The sequence below is a fragment of the Schistocerca piceifrons genome, chromosome 1 (assembly GCF_021461385.2).
Source record: "Schistocerca piceifrons isolate TAMUIC-IGC-003096 chromosome 1, iqSchPice1.1, whole genome shotgun sequence".
In the NCBI taxonomy this organism is placed as follows: Eukaryota; Metazoa; Arthropoda; class Insecta; order Orthoptera; family Acrididae; genus Schistocerca; species Schistocerca piceifrons.
The window spans coordinates 577,300,553-577,311,154 of NC_060138.1; the positions used below are offsets into that span (position 1 = coordinate 577,300,553).

The window sequence follows — 10,602 nt, forward strand, 5'->3', positions numbered from 1 at the left end:
GTGCTGATATATTATACCTATTTAGTAGTAGGCCTAAACAAATAAATCAATAATAAATGAAAAGCATCGGTTTGCTTTTGTTCTGCAATATTACTTTTATTGTGTTAACCAGTTTTTGGCCTACAAGGCCATCTTCAGACATGTCTGAAGATGGCCTTGTACACCGAAAACTGGTTAACACAATAAAATATTGTAGAACAAAAGCAAACTGGTGCTTTTCATTTATTGTAATGTTGATCTACCAAGAACCGATGGTAGGTTTTGTTAAAATAAATCAAATTGTGATTGAAACCAATTAACCAGACAGCAAGTAATACATTATGTACGAAAGTCATGAGAATTCCTTCAACATGCCAGACGATCACATTGCTTTTTTATTTGATTATTCATTAAATTTCACTCACAAAACACATTATACAGAGAAAATATCTTTAAAGAAAGACAAAGAAGACATAAAAGCACAACAACAACAGAAATATTAATCATTTATTTTTCTTATCATCAGTCTTGGATTGTGATAACAACTGACAACAATGACACTTTTTCACTTGCTTCTTCATTACATTTCACTAATTACACTCTTTCTAAATGGCAAATATCTTTACAGAAAGACAAAGATGACATTAGAGCACAACAACAATTATATTAATCACTTGTCTCATTGACAATTTCGGACTGTGGTACATATCAGAAATTTTACGACAGTCAGAGCAAAAAGTTTCAATGTGGATTAGCTTTTAACACATTTTGCAACAATATTTTGTCAGTCTTGTCTTTACTGTGCAGAACTATGCCTTTTCCTCTTGTTCCTAGTTCCTTTTTCTTTGTTTGTGTGTTTGTCTTCTACTGCTTCTTCACATGTTCACCTACAATGTTTTGTCTTCAGTTGAAGATCTCTGGGAATTCCTGAGATATCCAAGTTTCTTCGAACTAAGTGAGGCAAAACTAATGCATGAGATAGTTGTTTCAGGAATTATTTTCTTCTGATACAACTCTCATTGTTGCCACACCGTACAAGGCAATCAACTTGTACATATTGTTGACTCCATCTTTAGTGCTATTACACATTGTTACAATGGATGGCTTTTGTTTATCTCCAGTGTCAGCATATACTGAATTATCTTCATGCTAATATGATGCCAGGATTATACACTTCCCCTTTTTAGAAACACAGAAAACTAGAGCACAGCCTTTTTTGGAGCCAAAAAGGAAGCTTTAGACAGCCCTTCCTCCACTGGTAACAAACTCCAGAGGAATTTGATGCTTGTTTTTCTTCATTGTCTCAACAAAAGACAGCATTTTGCTTCCTAATTCTCCTATCAAGCCAATACTGGTAAACAAGTTGTCTGTTGTCCCATTCTTACCTAACTGATAAATAGTTTCACACACTCACAGAATATCATCCAAATTTTTATTGTTTCCATGGTATAATAATCTTTCTGGTTTCCATATGATACAGGTAAAATACGTTGGAGTCCACAACAAGAGCACATGCCTTACTTCCATATTTGTTTGATGTGCTGGGCGCTCATATATATTGGCAAAAACTGCACCTTCCACAGAATCCTTCCAGTTTCTCATCTACTGTAACATTTTCTCTGAGGTTATAGGATTTCTGGCAGTTCTGTTCACACATAGAAAATATTTCCTGAATAGCTTTTATCTTCTTTAATAGTTTCCTTTCATCACGATTCACCCGTTTATTAAATTTAAGGCACCACATAATGAACCTGAAACACTTTATGTTCATTAAGGGGCAAAATTTCTCAATCCTGTCCCCATCAGCCCAGCACCCCCCCCCCCTCCCCCCCACCCCGATCCTCAATAACATCTTCCAGTTTTACATCTTGCTAGTGGTGGATACAGAAAAACCTCAAGGAGGGGGCGCTAAAGATATCTTGAGCTACCTTTTCTCTTACCGTAATAAAAAATAATCAAGTCACATGCAAAGTTTAAGAAAGTTTTATTTCAACTGATTATACATATATACAAGACAATGCCATCTTATGATATAAAAACGTTACAATTGTGGTTCTCTTCCTTAAATGACGAATTCTATGTGGCTATTCTTACTGGCAAATTGGTTAATTTCATTGTCAATAAGACAATCAATGTCAGGGTGTGTGTTCAACAAAGCTAAGCCATTAAGTCGATCCTTCTCCATTGTCGACCTCAGCCATGTCGTACACCGCAATGTTGAAAAACTTCTTTCTACTGGAGCGATAGATGCAGGTAGACAAGCAAATAGTTTGTACAGCGTATGCAAAGTAGGATAGTCAGATCTAGGACAAACAGACTAATCTTGCGCAACAGAATCATGATGATTAAGGGTGTTTATGCTTGTTTGCTTGTATTGAAGAATCTCTCCCATTAGTCTCTTTTCACTTACAAAGAGTGATTATTCTTCAAAGAACAGTAGGTCAGTTAAGCACTGATTCAATTTATGTGCCAGATGATTACTGTCATGTTTCAGTAGTTGTGAGGGCAAAAGTATGTTGAATTTTAAATGATAAATATTTCCTTCAGCAAGACATTCACTCATGTCAGTGGTAACATAGTCCAGTGTTGGAAAAAAACAGTTCTTTTCCAATATGTCATAGCATCATCATTATGATCGCAGTTTTCCCTATGTCTTTGTCTGACTGTAAGATGAGGAACACTCATCTCCACGTCTAACTCTTCCATAACTGCCTTCACCTCTTCAACGATATGAGCAAAGTGGCTATCAGCATTAGCTCTCATGCCATCATACACCTTGAGTGTCGAATCTAATTTTGCCCAGCTAGGGTCTTGTAAGATTTTGCTGACTGGATATGTTATGCTCATAATGTCACTCAGTGTAAACAGAGTGGCGATAAACTCGCAATTAGAGACAGCTCGAAGGAGAATATTGGCTTTGGCAGCCATTGTTCTATCCCTCCAACATTGTACTTCTTTAAGAAATCAACTGTGAATTGAATAACAGCATCACGTTGCACAACCTATCTTGTTTGACAATGTGATTGCAGCTAGTGTTTTAGGTGACTCTTCAATTATGTGAACCACTTGCTAGACACTGTAAAGAACAATACGACTTCTTCAATAGTACCAAGTGAGTTTCTCACACTTGTAACTTTGCAATTGTGAGAGACAACGAGGTTGAGCTGATGACTTCAACACGCTGCTACTTCCACATTGATAGCTTTTTTTTATTATTATTATTATTATTATTATTGTAGCTACAGTTCCTTTCAATTCTGACATATTAACTGAGCAATCATCACAGCCTCTACCCGCACAGTTCTCCAGTGACAGAGAAAGGCTTTCCATTCTCCTTAGAATTGTAGTACCTAATACTTGACAAGTAATGCTACGCTCTTCATCTTGACTCTCTTGAGGTTCATCATCAACGTTTCCGCTACAGTCACTGTCTTTATGGATGTCAAAAACCCACAAATCTTTCGTGTAATTTACCATCACCATATCTTGCAGCTAAACTCAGTTGGGTGATGTGCGCTATGTCCATAGTCTCATCGAAGATTATGCCGTAATAATGAGAATCTTTGATTTCCTCCAGTATTCTCAATAACATCCCTATTTCACAGCATGAAATAAGTTTGTTACATATTCCCAGAATGAGATTCAAAACCCAAGCTGCTCTCCTTTCTCTCTGCTCGCAGCACGACAGAGACTCTCCATACGCAAAGATAAACAACGGTACAGCTACTACCATTTTGTCGTTGCTATCAATACATTTAAATAAAGTTTACTTGGCATTTACCCAGCAATTTACAATACTTTCATTGTAATTACAATTAATTATATACATTCATTCAGGCTGTGGCATAGCCATGTCTACGCAATATCCTTTCTTTCAGGAGTGCTAGTTCTGCAAGGTTCGCAGGAGAGCTTCTGTAAAGTCTGGAAGGTAGGAGACGAGATACTGGCAGAAGTGAAGCTGTGAGTACCGGGCGTGAGTCGTGTTCGGTAGCTCAGTTGGTAGAGCACTTGCCCGCGAAAGGCAAAGGTCCCGAGTTCGAGTCTCGGTCGAGCACACAGTTTTAATCTGCCAGGAAGTTGTTACATATTGTTTTACTTACGTAAGTGGCAGTCACTTTAGTGGTCTCAAGGTGATGTTTTAGTTGCATGACTCCAGTGTCAAATCTAAATCTTACAAGAGCTATAAAGTTTCCCTCGTTACTCACTATACTTTCACAATCATTTTCTGATAGACTCCCAAAATTTCTATGCTCCCACAGAGTAATATTTTGCTTTTCATGATATATGATTGTTTTTATTATAAGGACAAGATGGTCTCTTGTTTTCCCTAATGCTTTCCATTCTCTGTCCTGACAACTGATTTACAACCTCAAGTTCACGGCTGTCTTGTGTCGCCAAAAATAATTTTGCATCCGTTGATGCTCAATGTGGTACTTGGCTGAGATTAGGTCTCAAGGTCACCATCTTTACCAGTAAGTCTGGCAAACTTAGTTAATGGTTCAGTCATAAGTTTCTTGATGATAATGGATTTCTTTCCTCCAACCATTTTATTACTCACAAAAATTGAACAGTTAATGCAAAGAAGTCCCTTTTTAACTTGTGAGAACACCAGCCATGGATACTGTTCAAATTGATTATCGTGCACTTGTCTGCATTCAACCCGTCCCCTCTTGTTGTGTTCAGAAGTAGGAAAGATATAACTTTTTTCAGGTTTCCTTGGAGCTGCGAGAAGCTTGTGTTTTATATCATCACTAATATTTCCCGACACTAATATATCAAAATAATTGCCAATATCTGTGGGATTAAAGGAATCAGTCGATGAACTTTGATGTGGAAGTTTCGACAAAGTGCTGGGCTCTATCCGTACATCTGGTGGTGTTTTTGCAGCTGAATGGTGACCAGATCTTCAGATGTTTCTACTTTTGTTTTTCTTATTACATAATGATCCATTTTATTATATTGTTATGACATAGGTAAATTAGATGCCAATTATTCTCGAATAAACACTTTATTCACACTGAAAAATGCAACACTAGTACACTTAGCACTAAAACCCACATCATCACACTCCACGTATTTCTAACATCACTAAGCACAATGCTGACTGAAGTCCGTGGTAATAGCCAATAATCTCAGTTGTTCACTTTTTATGACTTCCAAGTAATGGCAACGATTTTAGCTTTCAAACTGACTACCTGGCAGCGACTCTGTTTCCCTTATATACATGGCTTGGTTGTTTCGAGGACATTCGCTGCCAGAATGTTCGCTTCCGAACTTTTATGGAGTGTGGGCCAATATCTTCTGTGAAGGCGACAAGCCAGTATGTACCTTAAGAAATATAACATAAGGGCGAGTTTCCAATGACGACGTAATCCGGCAATTTGTGTGTGGAACTTTACTTGTCGATTCTATTTCTTTCTAGTGCATTAGATAGAGGGCCTATATAGTAACAAGGTGTTTTTAGGAATCTTCTCGAAAGTCACTATTGCCGGAGATATACACATCAATAGTTTCCCATACCTAACTCGTAATACGAGAAAGGTATGGGAAACTATTGTTATGTTATTAGTAAAAATATTGTTATGAGTTACTTATTCATTCTTCAGTCTTAATATTTCTGCTTTTGATTGTAAACTAGCGTCCTATAAGGCAAATAGTTCTTATTTATAACATTACATATCGAAGGTTCTCCGTACAAGAAAACAGTAGAATATTCTCAACTTTTCTCGAACAAGTGCCAGACAGAATAACTTATCGAGATCAGTAGAATGTCCACGACTTTTCTCGTACGTATGTGTTAGCTACCTATGTGCCAGAGAGAAATATATAAAATCCAATGACGTGGATGCACATGCTAAATAGGAAAATACAACTATTCGATAACGTGATTCCGTCGAATTGACTGATGAAAGAAATGAACGAATAGCGTGCGGCTGACTGGCGGGGGCGGCACGGGTGGCAATGTGAGTGACCCCACAAGGAGAGAGTGTGCAGCCCCCATATGTATCTGCCACTGCATCTCGCTCACACTGAAATGAAACTTTGATACTCTCAGAGTACTGATTTGTATACAAAACTACAAAAGACAAAATGCTGTCATCTATAAGACAATTTTAGCATTCGAAATGCATTGTGACTGCTTTTGCCACTCCTATAGGTCCGGTTAACTTTTGAACAATATTGTAGGCCCCAAAATGTACTCTCTATGATGGTGGCACTTTATTCAATTTTGTCTCTTTATTGCTGCCAATATAGTAAAGGTCATTTTACTCAAGTACTTCTTTTATCATCTTCACTGTTGACTGTCTCTGCTTCTGAACATTCCTGCAGAGCTCCAAATATGTCATCACAATCTGTGTTCACTTCATCTTCAAAATCCTCCTGAACTTCATTATTATTCTCCTTGAGCAAAATCTTTAGGATTTCTTAAACATGATTTGGGTCAAGAAGGTTACAGGCTTATGTCCTACTGTAGCCTACCATGATCAAGTATATCACAGCTACAATCATAAGAGCACACGCAGACAGGCTAGTGGCACTGGCATTAGTATCATCCAAGTCTGACGGCAACATCTCTGAAGTGGAAATATATGACGATCGCCTGATGAATATTCTGTACAACACAGATGGCAGAAAAATCCACTTTTTCAGTGCCTACACTCCACAAACTGGCCAAGCAACTTCCATCAAGGACACCTTTTGGAGGATGCTTGATGCAAAGACTGCTGAAGTGCCCCCAGAAGATTACATCATCATCGCTGGTGATCTGAATGGGCGCATACGGTGCAGAAAGGAAGAACATATTGCTCACGGTGGGCATAGATTCGGAGAAAACAATGACGATGGTCAGTGTATCCTCAATTTCTTAGTAGCTCATAACCTGACAATTGTGCAAATCACATCTAATCACGCATTACAGCAGCACTTATGCCACGCAGATCAACTATATCCTCAAGAGACACCATGATCTCTAAGGTGTGCTTGATGCAAAGGTCACCTCCTATGAAACAGTTGCGACACAACACTATCCATTGATCTGCAAGCTACAAATCAAGCTGCCAACAAACAAGCATGTAGATCGCACAGGACCTGCAAGATTCAAATGATGGAAATTCAAGGATAAGGAAGCTGATATCATAGCCCGAATTACTTTGCCACCAGTTACCACAGTTGAAGAAAGCTGGGAGAAACTGAAAGAATCTGCTCACGAAGCTGCACACGCAACTCTTCGGACAACAAAACCAGGACAATGGAGGAGTGATAGAGATACGTGGCTTTGGAATGACACCGTCAAAGATGCAGTACACACGAAGAAACTATTGTATCATGAGTTTCCTGCCGATAAAACACCAGAGTGACAGAATGCATATAGAACAGCCTAAAGAGATGCAAAACAGGTTATAGCAGCAACAAAATCCTCACGTTATGCTTATCTACAAGCAAAACTTGACACACATGAAGGAGAGCGGGACTTATATCGACTCGCTGAAGCAAGACATTGCAATTTGGAAGATGTTCATCGGTTCCACGGAGTCAATGATGAGACCGGTAATTTGCAGTTTGAGTGGAAGAAGGTCAGAGAACAATGGCGCAACTACTTCAAGAACATCTGAACAGAAATGTCCCCTAATTTTCCAATACCCACCAGCCATGCTGTTGAAGAGCCTGCAAGAGAAACTGCAGTCGAAGAGGTCAAGACTGCTTTGAGGAAAATGAAGTCTGGGAAAGCCACCAGCCCAGACGACATTCCAGCAGAGTTATGGGGTTCCCATCATTGAAAGGCAGCTGAATGGTTAACGGAATTCTTCAACAAGTTCATTGATGAGGGACAAACACCAACTGATTGGCAACGGAGCACCACTGTGCCTATCTTTAAGAAGAACCCTGCTGAGTGCACCAATTACCGTCCAATTCAACTTCTCTACATCTACATTTATACTCCGCAAGCCACCCAATGGTGTGTGGGGGAGGGCACTTTATGTGCCACTGTCATTACCTCCCTTTCCTGTTCCAGTCGTGTAGGGTTCGCGGGAAGAACGACTGCCAGAAAGCCTTCATGTGCGCTCGAATCTCTCTAATTTTACATTCGTATTCTCCTCGGGAAGTATAAGCAGGGGGAAGCAATATATTCAATACCTCATCCAAAAACGCACCCTTTCAAAACCTGGACAGCAAGCTACACCGCGATGCAGAGCGCCACTCTTGCAGAGTCTGCCACTTGAATTTGCTAAACATTTCCATAATGCTATCACACTTACCAAATAACTCTGTGACGAAACGCGCCACTCTTCTTTGGATCTTCTCTATCTCCTCCGTCAACCCGACCTGGTACGGATCTCACACTGATGAGCAATACTCAAGTATAGGTCGAACGAGTGTTTTGCAAGCCACCTCCTTTGTTGATGGATTACATTTTCTAAGGACTTTCTCAATGAATCTCAACCTGGCATCCGCCTTACCAACAATTAATTTTTTTGATCATTCCACTTCAAATCATTCCGTACGCATACTCCCAGATATTTTACAGAAGTAACTGCTACCAGTGTTTGTTCCACTATCATATAATCGTACAATAAAGGATCTTTCTTTCTATGTATTCGCAATACATTGCATTTGTCTATGTTAAGAGTCAGTTGCCACTCCCTGCACCATGTGCCTATCCGCTGCAGATCTTCCTGCATTTCGCTGTAATTTTCTAATGCTGCAACTTCTCTGTATACTACAGCATCATCCGCAAAAAGATGCATGGAACTTCCGACATGCCACGTCATGAAAATCTTTGCGCATTTTCTGGACCAAAGGATCCATGAGATCATACAGGTTTCCAGAAACCAAGCTGGATTTGTGAAGACTGCAGCACAACTGACACGATTCATGCTGCAAGACTATTAGTTGAGAAACATCATGAGAAAGCCAAGCCGCTGCATTTAGCATTCCTGGATCTCGAAAAGGCCTTTGATCAGGTGCCACACAGTCTCATTTGGCTAGCACTTCAAAAGCATGATGTGCCAGAGCAGCTTATTAACTGGGTGCAGTTACTTTATGCACAGCCAAGAAGTTATGTACGTACAACCTCAGGGCTATCCAAGGACTTCCCCGTCATAGTCGGTGTCCATCAAGGTTCTGCATTATCACCACTTCCGTTCATTCTCATAATGGACACCATGACAGCTGATATGCACCAGCCATTACCATGGGCCCTACTTTATGCTGACGATGTGATGCTGGCAGCAGAAAACAAGCTTGATTTACAGAGCCAAACTAAAAAATGGAGTGACTGGTTGGTGCAACACAGTTTGTGCCTTAATTTGAAGAAAACCAAGTACACGACATCAGACAGACATAAAATGGGAACCATCACGATTAATGGTGAAGATCTGACTCGTGTGAGTAAGATTAAGTACCTTGGTTGACGGCCAACTCACCGAAGAGGTCGACACCAGAACTCAGGCAGCCTAGATGAAGTGGCGAACAACAACCACAGTCACTTGCGACTGCAGGATGAAAGATAATTTAAAATAAAAAAATCTATCGCACTGTCATCCGACCAGTCACCTGGTATGGTTGTGAATGCTGGCTGTCTACAGATGAGACAGAATGTTGCCTAAGTGTAATGGAAATGAAGATGTTAAGTTGGACAGCGGGCCTCACTAAGTTAGATCATATTTCCAATGACAGCGTTAGGAAACAGTTTGGTGTTGCACCAATCAAAGACAGGATGTATGGGAGTTGTCTCTGATGGTTTGGCCATGTTTTACGGGCCGCCAGTGATGACTCTATTGCCAAGGCAGGTTACATACTTGAAGTCATCGGCAGAAGACCGAAAGGACGACCTAAGCAACGTTGGGCTGATGTGATTCACAAAGACCTTAAATAGGTTAACATCCATCCAAATGCAGACCATGATAGAATGAAATGGAGGCATCAGACCCATGCTGAAGGAAAAGAAGAAGAAGAAGAAGAAGATTTAGTCACTTTTACATGAAACACAACCATAAACAAAATAAGTAATGGTGTTATCATGCCATCTTGAGCAATGATTCCATTTATAGTCAGCAATAACTTCACTCACTCATTGTGGTGAAGTAAATCTGTGTTGCTGCCACAAGACTTTCTCCAAAGACAACATTCGATTTTTTAATTTCTTACTGACTAGGGAAAACTGGGAAAGCATTTCCATTCAAAATTCAGAAGAATGTTGATAGCATTGATTGTAAAATGTAAATTTTCACAGCCAGAAACATCACAATTAATAACATGTTACGGGCTCTTATACTGTGGTCGAATGGATTTCATCTTAAAACCCAAAATTTTCTCCCTATATGCAGAACACATTTTCAAGTGGTATCATAGCATTGTTGAATGTCCAATTTGCACCTTGGCTCACTACTGACTACAGCAAAACTCCACCTCTGTGCAGTGGTGTGACGTCACATTTTAAATACGCAAGTGCAACTCGCCGTTGTCAACTACTGTCATCTGCTGTTGCTATCATCCCATGGTTGAAGACAGGTACATACCTTCTTCAGCACCGGACTCCAAATTTCATTCAATTTCGTCCCCTCCTCCTTCCTATTGAAATTGCTGGGGTGTTTTGCAATCTCTATGGCCTCTCTGTATAGT

General features: G+C 39.8%; 1 protein-coding gene and 1 non-coding gene across 2 annotated transcripts in view; one reads left to right on the plus strand and one right to left on the minus strand.

Moving 5' to 3' along the window:
• The window catches only part of LOC124802232 (DNA repair protein RAD51 homolog 4), a 177,064-nt gene that overhangs the window by 139,547 nt on the left and 26,915 nt on the right, over nt 1-10,602 (minus strand). The gene's annotated exons all lie outside the window — the stretch shown is intronic.
• Trnas-cga lies at nt 3,961-4,034 on the plus strand. The gene has a single exon. It is a non-coding gene; the product is annotated as a tRNA-Ser (tRNA).